This window comes from Bidens hawaiensis, unplaced genomic scaffold (genome assembly GCF_021521415.1).
Source record: "Bidens hawaiensis isolate Kalapana, Puna unplaced genomic scaffold, B.hawaiensis_p1.1 tig00023068_1, whole genome shotgun sequence".
Classification (NCBI taxonomy): Eukaryota; Viridiplantae; Streptophyta; class Magnoliopsida; order Asterales; family Asteraceae; genus Bidens; species Bidens hawaiensis.
In genome coordinates, this window is record NW_027493613.1 from 227,504 (window position 1) to 242,724 (window position 15,221).

Genomic DNA, 15,221 nt, shown 5'->3' on the forward strand with positions numbered 1-15,221 from the left:
ACCCTCAACCTTAGCTTATCATTCACTCTGATTTTCCAGCACAAGAGTACACTGATCATGTGAGTATTGTGATGTGAAAGTGTTCATGAAAAAGAGACTCTCTTCTTCATTATATAAAAGCGATAAACTACTGATGAGTTAAAAGGTGAAAATGACATCTAACAAAAACGGTTACTAACTACTGATGAATAAGTTATAAAATAACTAACTAAAGAGAATCATATGATAACTAATGATCTTTGCTTGAAACAACTGATGTTTGACCCATCAGTTGCTAGTCTTCAGTTGTTAGAGTTTTCAATAGTATGATCAGTTGTTGTGTGTTCAGTTCTTTTATATCAGCAGTTTGCATGGTCAGATGTTTTGAGCAGTCGTTTACAAAAACTTCATAGTGGAGAAAAATTATTGTTTGTATCAACAGTTATTTGGTTTTTGGCCATCAATTCTTTGCAAGGTTCAACAGTTTGTAATGATAATACATATGGCAGCCTTGTATATTATATTACCCCATATATCTTATCTTAATAATAATAATAATGTACATAAGTTAGTAACATAAAAGAATAAATGATTAATGAAGTTTATAATCTAGTATGTTTTGTTAATAAGCTGGCCATTGTGTAAAGCAAGTCAGCATACCCATACGTTTCAAAAGGGTGAGTCATACCCCGACCAACGACGGAATATACCATGGTGTAACTTAGATTGATTATAAGCTCAATACGGTAATTATAAAACGACAATAATTATTAATTTATTTCATAAAATCCAAATATACATAGTGAGGAATCACTGTCTAATTCATTACAATAGATCTAGTATTTTGATTTGAATATGTTTAGGCTCGATTACGTTAAGTATGTGTTAAGAGAGAATTTTGTCAGAGTAACAAGACGAAACTTGATAAAATAAGAACTCTATTATAGCTAATTACAAATGACCTATATATAGTACATACCCATATTCATTAGCCTTGACATGCTCATTCGTTACCTACTGTTCCTCCTATCACTAACTACTAAGACATTTAATATTCTAAACACATATCAAGATCTAACTACAAAGACTAAATGACATGTCCGTTCAACTCATAACACTTGTCAATTTCATGTACTAAAAACTCCCCCTTGACAATTGCTGGAGTTCATTAAGCTTTACTCTTTGTTGCTTTCAGTTGATCTTCATGTGTGTCTTTATACATGTAATGCCATGTAGATAATGCACTAACAAACTCCCCCCTTGCCATTAGTTGTACGTCTCCAAGCTTTATCAGCAACAATCTTGTACACATGATCAGCATCTTCACTCCCCCTTAACTCAAATATTCTGCCATAACTTAATTCACCATCTTGAGAAGATTCAAGGATTGAGTAATCATCATTCTGTCAAAAACGCAGTCAATAAACACATTCCATCAATAAACTTTAAAGTTTTATCTTGATTTAGCATTTGAGCACAAAATAGTATGAACAAGAATGTGTAATGGTGAAAACATTTTTGTAACTTGGCAAATCAATTTGGAAATGTATATCATCTGTCAGAAGATCAAAAATAAATTGAAAAGAAAATCTTTTTTGGCTTTTACCACGTTTATGCTAAAACACGTCCAAAATATTTTTTGATTTTTCAAAGTTTATATCAAAACACACCTAAAATCTTTTTGTATTTTTCTCAAAAATTCAAACAAAAATCAAACTATAATCAAAATACGATAAGTAATACATATGTTTGTGAGAAAGATCGTGACATGGAATCATATTGACTAGTAATGTCCTAAACGTCACTTCAATTTCGACATTATTATACACATAATCCAACGATGATTGAAGATATAATTGTCCACTTTTAAATTTCATAGTTCAAAATAAAACCAAACAAATCATCCAAACTAAACAAAACATGAGAATTTTTCATTAATTAAATAACCTAAACGCCAAACTAAGTCTTCAACCTTTCAATCGTCCATAAGCATACCTGAAACATGCAAAAAATAATATATTTGTCAACAAAAATTTGTTGTGAGCAATACACAAGAGTTAATGTATATTAATATAACAAAATCACAATTCTCACACGGATATGGTAATTACAATATTAATGAACTATTTAACAAATAAAATCTATTCAATTTGACCGTAGTCAAATTTTTAGAACAAGGTGTATGATCATACTATAAGGATGATGGGGCCAAACCAAACAATAAATAATAACATTGTCATATAATCAATAAATCAATAATGAGCAATTAAACACAAGCACATGCATAATCGTGGTTGAGGGCTCGATGATACAAACATGAAGTTATGTACGCACTATTACCCTAAAATAAAAATGGGAAAAAGGGGTGTGTAAAACTCATCTTAAAAGTAGGAGAGAAAGATGTTAGAATAATAAAGTTGAACTTGGAATAAGCGAGCTGATCCAAACAAACTCAACAAAAAAGATATAAAAAGACTAATAAAATTAATATTATGCTAGATGGAGCAAGAATTAAATAACACTGCCATATTTAAATAAAAATCAAGAAAAAGTAAGTTTAAGCGAGTCTTCAGTTGTTGGTCGGTCCGAATGTCGATATAATATCATATTCGATTCCGACATGACCAAAATATAAGAATTAAGATGAAATTATAAAAATTAAAAAGTTTATCGGATCAGAACGCTTAGTAAACAAAAAGCCACAAATTTAAACATAACATAAACCCTAAATGGCTTTTGATTCAATTAGGTATGAAAATCTCTAAATCCATTGTAATTGGATGAGGACTTTACTCCAATAATGAAAACTTTCTTGAAAATAATCAAACTTGCTCGGAAATTTATTGAAATACGAAGAACTAGATTGACTTTCAAAATTCAAAGAATGAAGAACACCTTAAGCATCAAACACGAAATTGAAAATGAATTGTGTTAGGATAAGGATTAGGCAAAAGGTAAAGGCTGTGTATATAGGTTTAATTGAGTTTAGGGAACAATTAATCATTATAATTATAAATTAGGGTTTATTGACAAAATAATAATAAAATCAATAATTAATGAAACTAAACCTAAACTTAAGGAATAAGTTAGTGTTAGAGGTTAAGAAATATGTCTAGATTCATATTTTATGTAATAATCTAGAAACAAACTCATTTGGAATGGATTTGGTTGCAAACCCCGATTTGAGGCCAAATTGCAGCGTGCGGCAGAGCCTGTCGACCATCGCAACGGATGAAACCTTGGTCGTCACAACGCACGGCGGACCAAGAAATTTCTTGAGTTTTTCACCTTTCGTGTATTGTGGCGGGGTTAAGCTTATCCTTCGCATAGCGCGACGAGAACCCGAAAACCAAAACTTTGATTTTTGACACAAACGACCCTTGGACATTAATTTAATGCAATGAATTAATAATTAATGTCATTTTATAATTAGTGTCTTGAGCTTATGAGCAACCTAAGTAAAGAAACATGTATTCTTGATTAGGACGTCCAAGATTGGAGAGACCATATGTGACATTTGAACCAAAACAAGGTATACCTCAGTACGTATTTACCGATTATGCAAATAAACGTCTTTTGCGTAACAAACGAATGATTAACCGAACGGGTCGGGTTATGACCCAGATATCACGGGGGGCCATCTATAAGTGATATACGATCTATACAAGCTAAAATATTAGAAATATGGTCTTAGTTTGATAGCAAACAAGTTAAACGAAAATATGCTCGTTTAACTACCCGCTATAGATTTAAACGCGAAAGATAGTTACAAACCAAGCATTGTATCATCCGTTAAGCCGAAAAAGACTTACCAAACACTTATTTGAAATGTTTTAAGCGATCCGTGAAAATATTTTTGATTTTTACAAACATATAGTATGTTTTTATAATTTTACACAAAACTAGCCGAAAAACACTCATTTTCGCGCTGTTTAACGCACCCGATAAGTTTTTCGCGCCAAAAACTGAACCCGAACTAAATTTGGACTGGGCTTTTCGTTTTTGGGCTTGAGAAACCAGATTATTGGGCCAAAATAGCCCAAAGGGGAGGCCCATGGACTTCCGATCGGACAGCCCACCCCCACCCCCATTCTTTTTATAAAACTTGTTTTACAAGCTTGTTTATTCATTTTGGTTTATAAAAGTTGAGGTCCAAGCATCTGCAAGCTGATTTTCCAGAAATCCTTCAAACCCTAAGGTAAGGAGCCTAAATAAGTAGCTTTTGTACTTGTTTAACCTTGATTAATACCATAAAAACATGTCTTGGTTACTAAAAATCATTCCTAACCATGTAAAAATCCCAAAAATGGTCCATAAATATGTTTTGATCATACACATGGTAAGGAACCTGTTTTGATAGTTTTTTTGGCCATAAACACGGATTAAAGGGTTGAAACGACGTTTTTACGGTTCAAAAGTTCGTTTTTGTGCACTAGCCGAAACCCTAAGTTAAGGGCTGTTATGTTGATGAAAAATTACTTGTTTTATGATATAGGACTTGTACCTAGCTTGCTTAGAAGCACAATAACCTGAAAACTTGATTAAAAAGTCGGAAACGAGCCAAACCCGCTAAGGTAATGCCGAAACACTCGCTTACGGGCTATTTAGGTTAAGGTTGTGATGTGCATATTTTTAGGACTTGAAATTTTGCAGCGACATCAGGGACCATGTCAATGAGCCCCTGTTTAAATTTGGTAATATTTCAACCATCCGAGAATATTTGGCGAATTTATTACCAAATTGGGACGTTTATTTGGAAAAAATAGGTAAAATACTTCAAAAATTATGAAATTTTTCTGAAAACTCAGATTTGATGTATTTTGATCGCATATGAATATTGGGATCATTTGGAGAAGTTTAAAGGTGTTTTGTTTATTTGCGTTCGTGTGAATTTTTATAGCCGAATTTGGGCCGAAAAGAATATCGCACGAGCTTTTTACATTCTGGAATTGATACAGGTTGATTTGGGACATTATTTGAGCATTCAGGAATTTTTGTGGAATTTTTGGAAATTGTTTGGGGTAAACGGACGATTTTCAGGCGAAATATAGCTGATAAAATGAATTTTTATAAATTAATATATCAGTAAATAATTCCAGAAATATTTTTATTAAAATCTAAATATTTTAATTGATAAGTGGCTTAATTTTCATAATTTAATGATTAACGGTTAATTAATTATGCTAATTTAAAAATTAAACAAATTCTGTTTTTATAAAAACCAGCAAGTTTGCGACTAGCGAATCTGCGGGAATATCAAAACACCAAGAGTGATCAAAAATCATATTTTTGGACTAAATAAGTAAAAACAAACTTTTCTATGAAAAACCTAGACAATCCGGATGGATTGTGCGCGTCTTTTCTTAAATCAAACTGAATAAACGAAAACGGGCCCCGTGGCTAATCCGGGACCCCAGTATGTGATCCTTCTTTATAACTTAATCATTTTATTAACCAATACATTTACCCAAGCTTATTTTCCCATAACTGTTTTCTGAACGCATAAACGAACAACTTGGCACAGCTGGGAAAACGGGAATCTGAGCCAAGTTTGGTTTTAAGTATTAGACATTGAACAACATCACAACCTAAGCCTGTTGCCACTTTCTGGGCGTTCCAGCTACAACCAGATTAGTTATACAGCCCAGTTTAGTATTGAGATCATAATAATATTAAAATATTAATATTATTATAATATTGATAATAGGAACTACTGATAGTGGACCGAACAAACCACGAGCTGATACGGTACTAATTATCTACTAAACCGTGAGTTTCATGACCCCACTCTTTAAACAGTTTTACGAACTTTTGGGGTGAAAAGCATGTTTGATTACATATACATACCTGAAACATGTATTGATGTGAATTATGTAAGTGCTAACACACGAAAGTCCCCACGATCACAGTGATTAACTTCAAGCCGGTGGCTTGTGAATAGTACTATTGGTTTGACAAACCCAAACAGAATCGGCCTGGTTGCCGTGTCACATAGCGCCGTTTGCACATGACCATATTTATACAAACAGGCTATGTAGTGTTAGACATAGCTACCGGGGCATGTTGTGGGTGGAAGGGGGCCACAGTGGTTGATTGAGCGTGAGAAATGGATGCACGCAGCACATACAGTCAAGGCTTCACTGTAGCTTAGCATAATTACATCATTTACATACATACATACTTATTTCATGATTACAAGTGTTAACTTGTGAATACTCATTACTGTTTTCTTGAAACTCGTGAAACTCACCAACTCTAGTAGTTGACCCGTTTTAAACTGTTTTTCAGGTGTATCTAAATCGGAATGATTGGGTGATCTGTTACTTGCCTGAGGTGTGTGGTTGATGCTATGTGAATAGAAGCAAAGGCGTTAGTAGTAAGAATGTATAGTCAACGAACTAGTTTTGTTTATATCACCTAGACTGTAAAACAACGATAGAACAATGAGTTGTAATATATTGTAAATTAGTTTGTAATGTTTCTTTATAAACAATGTGTTGATACCAGAGGTGTCTGTTACATTCCCGTTTTACGCTTCTGCATTGTGCTAGTCGGGGTGTGACACCATAACAGAGATCTTGGCATTCCAATCTTCATTTAATAGAATAATGGAACTTTTGATATCACAATGTAGTATTTGTTGGGCCCCGTCTTCACTATGAAGATACTTCAATCCTCGAGCCGCCCCAATACATATCTTATGGCGTCCAATCCATATTAATTTATCATTTTTTAGATGTTGGTCAAGGCTTTCATTAGGTGCGTACGGATACACGAGGATTTTCTCGCCAGAATCATCACAAAACCTTATGAGAGATTATGTTCTCATATATGTATTTTGAAAGCATCATCACCTCCTTCCAAAACTAAGTATCTCCTTGCCCGAATTTGGGATCTAAACTCTTCGTGTGCCCGTCATCTTTCCCTTGTACACCCTCCCGAATCCTCCTTTCCCGATGCAACTTTCATTGGCAAAGTCATCGTTTGCTGATTTTATAGTCTCTAATGGTATTTTCGGGTGTTCAAACGGTTTCATTAAGCCATTATTTTGATGGTTTGAGAGAAAATGTGAGAACTCCAAAGACTTATAATGTAAGAGATTGAAAGGAGGATGTATTTAACAATAACCAATGGTAGTGTAGTTATATCATATTCTTTCATCTATAATAAGCCAAATTGTCAACTTGAGATAATTTGTCTGCACTTTCATAGGTTTCGAGTTATGATTCGAACATTTCTAATATATATTCGATGATAATGGAAACTTTGAAGAATTTCAATCAAATCAGTTGCTTAATTTTTGTAGTGGTTTGTAGGCGTTTTCCATGGTGAGTTCCTTTCCAGTCGTTTTTAATTTTAGTCAAATTTGAATGGCTACCAGACATGATTAAATTTGTTACATGATGAGGATGATGAAGAATGAGCTGTCAAAAATTTTGTAATTGAATTTGCGTCAATGTCTTAAAGTGCATTATACTTTAGCTACTATTTATTGGCTGAGACTATGGTTTAGACACTTCAAGTCAATCCTCTCCAAAACATTTTTGAAAGACAATTTTTTTCTTTTTACAATTGAACCCTATACCTTTGGGTGTCTAAGAGATTCTTATCTCTGACCACCAACCTTAAGTAAAACATAATACGTGATAACTCTTTTACAAGTTAGCATGTTTAACTATATCTTGATACAAAATCAAAGAACCAAAACCCCTTGTACCCACCCATCGAACCAGTACTTCCATTAACCCCTCGTATCAGGATCATCGTCATCTATTATTTCATTCCTTTTGCTCACAGTCCATGGTTGGATAATCTGAAAATAAATATATGGGAAAATTTCAGAATTTACTGAAAAAATATTTGTTGGATGCATAGTTCAATATAGAACTACCTGATATATGTCCTTCCACGATCTAACAGAGTGGTATGGTCGTTTATCCACTTCATTTTTGGCCTCATCGAGCCATTTTGTGAATTTTTCTGCAAACTCATCCTTAGTTACTTTACTATCACCATCTTTATCAAATTCTGTCATTATATCTTCTTCCATTAATGTTTTCTTCTTGTTCCAAGTGAAGTTGATATCTTGTAGAAATTCTTTTAGTTCGTTAAAAGATATGTAGCCATCGCCATCTTTATCATACTTTTTCATTATATCTTCCATTGTTTTCTCCTTGCTCGAATCGATTTTGAAATCTTTGAGAAGTTTTTTCAGTTCAGGAAAAGATATGTAGATATCATCATCTTGATCACTGTTTGTAACTGTCCTGCAAAATCACGCAAAATGTAAGAAAGTAAGAAATTATAAATCAAGCATAAATATTATATATTTATACTTTTTAAAATTTTATTAATGTTTCAGTTAATTAGACATATAGTTCCTGTATTAAAACAGAATTAACTACATATATAAATTGTTTATTTGGTTATGAAGGCTATTTTGGTCATTTCACCTCAATAGAAAAGTTTACCAAAGTTGAGGTTAGGCCTCAAACTTGTTACAAAATTGAGACAATAAACCTCAAACTTGTAACTATGAAACTATAGTATACAAAAGCATTACGAAGTTACCCAAACCACATGGTCAATCTGTCTAATTAACTTTAATTCATAATGCATAACACACACCGTGACGGGATGTGAATGAAACTGAGAACCGATCCGAAACTTAAATTACCAAACTGAAAAACCAGACTAAAACAAAACCGGCGGTTTAATTTTATGTTTTATTTAAAAAGCGAACGGAATCTATAGATTTTCATATTTTAAAGTAATTTGTAATAATTTAATAAATATGTTACTTAATTTGATTTTAGCCAAATGCATTATAGTTAATTAGTTATTATCTAACAAAATGATATAGGCCCAAATTTTTTGGTTGGGGCAAAAAAAAATTTTTGGCCCAAATCTTCAAATGCAAATGACAAAACCAAATATTGAAACCAAATAGTTTTCAAATTCAAAAACCAAAGTTTTGGTTTTTGGTTTAGTTTTAGCTCAAAAACGACCCAAACCAAACCGTGCACACTCTAGTTTGAACTCATTTTCAACTTCCAAAATGGCGTATGGATGTTTTAGTTTGAGATTGATTACTTCATGGATCGTAACCACAATCAACCATGCACCCTTAGTCTTAGAGGCCGAGAGTTCAATAGTTTGTTATGCATGTCTCTATTTGTGCACAAAAACAAATAGCATAGCATCACACTTACTTGGATCGTGCGGTGGAAAATAACTGTTTGCAACTGGATCATTTCTAGCCTGCTGAAGGAATAGTAAGTATTAGTAAGAAATTCGATAATTTAAAATAATGAGCATTTTTTTCCCAAACTCGTACCAGTACCATATGGAACTGACAAAATTGGTATGGTATTTGGTTTATACAATAGAAACTCTATAAAATAATACACTTGGGACCATCAAAATTTATTAATTAAAAAAGTTATTAATTAATCGATAAATTAATAATTATTAATTTATATATTAATTAATATTTTATTAATTTATAGTAGAATACTTAGTTTACAAACACCTTTCAAGCTTCCACTTAATTATTGTATACAATGCATGTATATCAAATGAACTGCCCAATTTGAAAAAAACCTTCAATCTCCCATCTTAATATGCTTCTTGTGTTCAATGTATCACTTTATGGACTCACCCAGAAGAAAATGTAGTTGCACAGTTGTTGACTGATGAAGAAATTATTGAAAGCGTTATTGGAATTAATAAAGATGATATCGATGAAGAAGATGATGAAAGTTCTACAATGGAGCCCCCTTCGCGAAACGAAGCTATTAAAGCGGCAATCACATTGAACAATTTCTTGTTGAGCTATGAGAGAACAACACCAGAAGTTCTTACCATGCTAAGGAAAATTAGAGACGAGATTCAAGGGGAAATTGATTTCAACAAAAAACAAAAGACAACTAAGTCATTTTTCAAGAAACCTTCATAAATCATTCATGTAATATGCTATATATAAGGAATTATTAATTTATATTTTATATGGGGTCTAAAGAAATTATCAAAAATGTATTATCTTATAATTTTAGCGAATTATTAATTTAGCACCCTATCCCCGAGTCGGGACCGGCAAAAAATATTATCTTAGAGAGTTTATTAAATAATCAAGTATTAATTTATCGAGTTTCTACTGTACTTTCACTCGCTTTCAGTTACGAAATATATATATTTTGGTAAAGCACCAATCATATATACCTACTCTAAAAATTTTGTGAATTTTTCTAATTATAATTGATCTATAAAAAACCAAAAACATTGCTTACTTGATAGCGGAGTGCAGTCTCAATTGCTCCCAAAATGTCACTTAATGACGGGCGTTCTTCACGGTCTCTCTTTAAGCACTTGTAAGCAATTGTCGTAAACACACGCAAGGAGTCTGGATTAATTTTGTCCTTCATATTACCATAAACAATTTCCTTTATTGTGTTACGTTTGTAGGACTTTCGCGCCAATTCTATTAAATATGGATGCGTATCGTCTTTGTTGTCTATGCACAACCTCCCACACAACACTTCAAACAACACAACACCAAAAGAGTAAACATCTGACTCTTTTGTTAATAACCCGGTCTCCGCATAAACTGGGTCGACATACCCACGTGTTCCAACAGGATGGGAGTAAAGAAATGTGTATTCTTGATTAGCTGGTCCAAGCTTGGAGAGACCAAAATCAGAGATCCTGGCATTCCAATCTTCGTCTAATAAAATATTTGAGCTCTTAATATCACGATGTAATACTCTTTGTTGGGTCCCATCTGGATTATGAAGATACTTCAATCCTTGAGCCGCCCCCATGCATATCTTGAGTCGTTTGACCCATCCTAGATTATCATTGTTTAGATGGCAGTCAAGGCTTTTATTAGTTACATACGGGTACACGAGGATCTTTTCGCCATAATCGTCACAAAAGCCTATGAGAGAGACTATGTTCTCATGTTTGTATTGTGAAAGCATCATCACCTCCTTCCAAAACTCGGTATCCCCTTGCCCATATTTAGGATTTAAACGCTTCAAAGCACCCATCGTGTCCCCGCTAATCATTCCCTTGTACACGCATCCGAATCCTCCTCTCCCAATGCAACTTTCATCAGAGAAGTTGTTGTTTGCTTTTTTTATAACATCTAATTGTATTTTGAGGTGCTCAAACTGTTTCATGTGAGTCATTGTATTGATGGTTTGTGAGCAAAAGTGAGAACTTCAAAGTATATAATGCATGTAAAAGCTTGAAGGGGGGGTGTATTTAACAATAGGCAGGCGGCATCGTTGCCAGGTTCCAACTGCTAGGCAATTTTCAATGTGATCAAATCATATAATAAGCCAACTTGTCAACTTGACATAGTTTGCTTTAGCATACTTTTCTAACTCACGGATATTTATAAATATTGTCACAAGTATTATAATTATATTTGGTAGTTAGGTTAATAAAAAAAACAACGTATGTTCGTTGACAGTGACATATACATAGATTTTTGCTATATAGAAAAAAAAATATTTGATCGAATCGATTCTGAGCAACAAAAATAACAAAATCATAACAGAATACGTGAAAGGTAAAAGATCCAATACAATAATCTTTTATCGTACATTACGTACGCGACTTCCTTTACCCTTGATTTTAAGAAACCCCACTGCCCAACGATCTCCTATGTGTGAGCCGTCACTGGAAAAACGGTCTCCGCTCAATCCATCTCCATCTCCATCTACACCGCTCATCGGCGCCAGCAACACTCTTCGCCACCATCATCGCCGTCGACAACGAACTCATAACGCAAAACTCCTCACAGGTTTGTTTAGTTGAATTGAAATTGAAATTGAAGCCAATTGATCGGTTAATCTTTGAAATCGATTCAATTAATAATCAATTTGAAGCTTCAATCGATCAATTTTTAGTTCTGAATGATGGGTTTTGACATTGAACATTTAAGATTCGGCTTGAACGTATAAATTTTTTGCCTGAATGTTTAAGGTTTGAACGTTTTAGCTGAACGTTTAAGTTTTTGCTTGAACTTATAAAGGTTTGAAAGTATTAGCTGAACGTTTTAGCTGAACGTTTAAGTTTTTGTTTGAACTTTTAAAGGTTTGAACGTTTTAGCTGAACGTATATCGCGTACGTAATGTACGTTAAGCGATTATTGTTAGTAAACATTCCCCTAACGTGAAATCTAAATTACTGTTTATTATCCATTTTTTTCCGTAAAAATAAATTATTAATATAAACAAGTTACTTGAATAAATCATAAACATCTACCTATACTAATAAACAAAAATAATAATATCTACCTATACTGTACTAATAAACAAAAATAATAATGATAATCCGTCCCAACCATATTCAATCCTAACTTTAATTTCCTTCATAATTCTCTAATCTCTACTCTCCTTAATCCATGCTATCCATGGGTCAATGGTTTAATTGATATGACCCACTAGATGTAACCCATAACTCCATAAGCAAAACGTGCATTAAATGTAATTTAAATCACGCTAAGTTTTACTAACCCGTTACATCTAATTTTACTATTAGATATAGAAAGTTTAACCATGTTATATTTAAGGGGCATTTACATATATCATCTCCCTAACTTCCTTTATTACATATTACCCTAATGTTAAATCTTATATTACATATTTCCCCTCTCTAAAAACCACATATATTACATATCTCCCCATTTAATTTAAATTAACTAACTAAATGATCATTTTACCCTTAATGAACTAATTTACTTATATCTCATTCTTAATAGTAACAATGACATATATCCCCAATTTAAATCCAAACCGAGTTGGTTTTAAGACGAACATATTAAAGCTAATAAATTGAATGCGGTCGATTTTTAATCGCTAGCAATATATATATATATATATATATATATATATATATATATATATATATATACGGTTTATATGTTCAACATTTCTTACATGAGAAATCAATAAATTATATCACACAATATTGTATAATGGGATTTTTATATATATCTCCTCCCTAAATTATATCAAATAATTACGTAGTAGTTATTTATAAAATGCATTGATATGGTTATATAGTATATAAAATTTCTACATCCCGAAATTTCAAAGTGATATTAATTATATTACTTACTAATAGAGGGAAAGTTTACTCGGGTTGTCAGGAAATAAATAATAGAGTAGGAGTTGGTATGAGTCGGGCTAGTGTTGGATTAATGGAGACGGGTTAAATGAGAATGGGCCTTAGGTCCATGGGATTTCAAGGATATAAATATCCCCTAAACCCAAAAATATCTTCATTTCCTTACTTTCTACACACACACTCCAAAAACACACGCACCATCTACACCGCCGCCGGGCCGAGGAGAGGAACGGGCAGATCCGAGAGAGAGAGAGAGCGATTAGTGTGTTAACAAGTTAAACGAGATCCAAACAAGCTCAAAAAGGTATGATTCTTGATCTTTGAAGTTTAAAGATCCAAGCTTTTTAGTGTATAAGCGACCGAAAATGGTCGGGAAGCGTAGTGGGTGATATTGAACCATAGCAAGGGTGTTAAAATCGCCCAAAAATGCTGGACAGAAACCGAACAGCGGCTGATCTGGGCAACTTCGCCTTCAAAGCGATGAACTTCGCCTGCAAGCTAAGTTCGCCTGATGAACTTCGCCTGCAAGCTAAGTTCGCCTGATGGCAACTTCGCTGTAAATCTAAGTTCGCCTAGCTGGTAACTTCGCCTAAAGCCGAGTTCGATTAGGAAATAAATTAAAAGCGATAAGTAAAAGTAAGATAATACTAGGCCACCAGATTAGATCAGGCGAGTATTGATACGTGTAACTTGTACAGTCAGCCGAGCTCAGTTAAAGAAGGGATTTACAGCTATCAGAAGAAAGAAGCAGAGTTCAGGTGAGTTTCTAGCCCCATTCCTTGTTATGTTTTCGGGGCTGTGTGCATAGTCGATGTGTTGTTAATACATTTATCCTAAGTGATAAGTGTATGTCATATGTGATATGTGTGATAGATATGAATGATGGTTTGTCGGTACGCGAACGATCTTCGGATATTGCGCGTACTGTCAGGTTAAAAATAAAGGTACGAATACTATATATCGAAGATGTATGAATATTTCAAATGAATACTTGTCGGGGCGTGAACGATCTTCGGATATTTCACGTAACGACAAGGGGTATGGTTGTTAAATGAATGAGGTAAAGAATGCCTAGAGTGTTCTTATGTTATAATGTAAGTATGTGTATATAGGTACACGAATGGCATGTGAGTTCTACGTTCGACATAGTAAGTTAGGATGACAAATCCCTCTAGCTTCTGTCGGACATAGACTCGGCTGGTGATGGCGTAGTTAAGGACTGCGAGCTTTATACGTGAAGTAGATGATATATGTAAACATAGATAAGGACTGCGAACCTTATACGTAATGTAGATAGGCGTCAGCATAGGAAAGGACTGTGAACCTTATACGTGCTGTATTTGTAGCATAGGGGAGGACTGCGAACCTCGTACGTGCTATGAATTAGGTTGCAACATAGGGAAGGACTGCGAACCTTGTACGTGTTGTGGATGTATTTCAGCATAGGAAAGGACTGTGAACCTTATACGTGCTGATTTTGTAGCATAGGGGAGGACTGCGAACCTCGTACGTGCTATGAATTAGGTTGCAACATAGGGAAGGACTGCGAACCTTGTACGTGTTGTGGATGTATTTCAGCATAGGAAAGGACTGTGAACCTTATACGTGCTGATTTTGTAGCATAGGGGAGGACTGCGAACCTCGTACGTGCTATGAATTAGGTTGCAACATAGGGAAGGACTGCGAACCTTGTACGTGTTGTGGATGTACTATGGTATAGGGAAGGACCGCGATCCTTGTACGTACCATAAATGGTGAACATAGGTAAGGACTGCGAACCTTGTACGTGTTCATGACCTTGAGTACAGGTATAGACGGTGAACTATGAACGTACTCTCGGTAGACTGAGGTTAGTGGTTGTAGATATGTATGTATGTATGGTAGCAAGTATGTATGTAGAACAGAAGGGTAACTAGTGAAGTATGGATATGTATCTACGGATATGTGTGTATGTGTATGTATTGTATGGCGTTCGATTAACTAGAACTCACTCAGCGTAGCTGACTTTTAGTATGCACGCAGGTGAGCTGATTATAGAGTTAGCATGAGGATGACACACGGCATGGATTGAACGGCTGGCATCTGAAGAAAGAAGTAAAGATGTT

General features: G+C 34.1%; 1 pseudogene; it reads right to left on the reverse strand.

The window, feature by feature from the left end:
• Positions 1-10,241: 10,241 nt before the first annotated feature.
• Positions 10,242-11,193, reverse strand: LOC143566890 (putative receptor-like protein kinase At5g59700 pseudogene; annotated as a pseudogene).
• Between the last annotated feature and the right edge of the window lie 4,028 nt (positions 11,194-15,221).